The 1,721-nt window shown below is 33.8% G+C and overlaps 1 pseudogene; it reads right to left on the reverse strand.

Moving 5' to 3' along the window:
• Positions 1–381: 381 nt before the first annotated feature.
• On the reverse strand, positions 382–1,092 carry LOC126779034 (uncharacterized; annotated as a pseudogene).
• Between the last annotated feature and the right edge of the window lie 629 nt (positions 1,093–1,721).

Genomic DNA, 1,721 nt, shown 5'->3' on the forward strand with positions numbered 1-1,721 from the left:
CCGCCGGTTAGCATCTCAAAAAAACAATAAAAAGGAAAAGTTTCACTTAAGGACAACAACAGCACCATTGTAACTAACAGAAATAGGAAAAAAAGGAAAAAACAAAATACACAAGCAAATAAAAAGAATACAAAAGTAAATAGTGTAAAATAATATCACTCTTCATTTCCAATTTTTTTTCTCCCATCATAATCTAAATAAATTTTTAATCTACAACAGACATTGGCATTCAACATTGACATTTGACAATGACAAGTAGATGTATTCAACGACGCGAGACACCTTACATAATAAAAGAGTAGATATTAAAAACAAAGCAAACTACAGAAAACAGTAACAATTAATAATCATAAACATCGCAAGAAAGTAAAAAACCAACTATTACTTTTTAATCAACCTTTTAGTGCGTGAAATTGTCACCTTTAGCTCGGTAGTCCTCATCTGAACGGGAAACTTCACATTCGACGAGCATTGAACAGCATTGAGATCCGACAAACATTCGACTTTATGCTGAGTACCATCTTGAGCTATGATATATATAAAGCCATCCCGTGTCCAGCATTTGTCAATACCGAAACGAGATCTTGCTTCAAGGAAGACATCATGCCTACTTTTTGTTAAAAGTTCCGATTGCGTGACTCCAGTTCCTTTAAATTTTGTTTTGGCGAACCATACCTTATCTCGCATCGTGACGTCACAAAACTTGACTACGATAGGTCTAGGCTTCTTATCATTTAAGCGACCTAAGCGGTAGGAATTTTTTATGCATGTATTGGAAAAATTCGGCAGAAGTAGATGTTGAACTACGAGACCAGTGACGCGGGATGTTGTTTCCTCTGACTTCTCTTCTGGTACTCCATGTAAGAGAAGCATTCTTCGTCTTCTACGCATTTCCTGACGACCCAACTCTGCTGCAAGAAACTCAACTTGTCGCTACGTGTGTTAAGTGCAGAAATAATAAATGACTTAAAGGTCGTGAATTCTGAAGCCAGAGAAGAAGTTGTAGTAGGAATATTTTTGTAGATCTTGCCGGAACTCATTCATTTTGTTGTTAAACAATTCTGTCATGGCAGACAAAGACTCTTCTGTCATGGAAGACTAATGGGTTCCATAATGTGCTGTTTTGATGTGGTAGTGATGATATAGTGTGAAATTATACAGGAGAATACTTGCTGAGGGTAATGTGATGCTACATATGTTTAATCTATAGTAACATTCACTTAAAACATTTTTTTAAATAAAAGTTTATTAGAGCAAACAAAAGCTTGACTTTATTGATTTAAACCTACCCGCCCTAAACTGTATTTGTTTTTGGAAATATACTTGAATTTGGAAAATACCAAACTAACGATTTGACTAAAAAAGAATTATAATTTTCAAACACTCGTTCCCAGTTTAAATATTTTAACAAATTAGTGTCACAATTTTCTTAATGTATTATTGTGTACATATTACTACTTATACTATATATCTACTTATATATTTTTTAATTTTTCATAATCAAAAGTGTAATCCTGTGTGGCTTTATAGTACTAAGTAGTAATTGTAGAACTGTAACAGTACGCATAGCAACAAGAATACACACGCCACGCATGCCTCATTATATGACGTCATCGTTTGAAACAATGAATAGCTCTGAAAAGAACTGTTTATTTGAAACAAGAATGGCTGCGTCATATGACGTAATGTCAAGCTCTTAAAAGAGCTGTTTTATATTTATT

This window comes from Nymphalis io, chromosome 28 (genome assembly GCF_905147045.1).
Source record: "Nymphalis io chromosome 28, ilAglIoxx1.1, whole genome shotgun sequence".
NCBI lineage: Eukaryota > Metazoa > Arthropoda > Insecta > Lepidoptera > Nymphalidae > Nymphalis > Nymphalis io.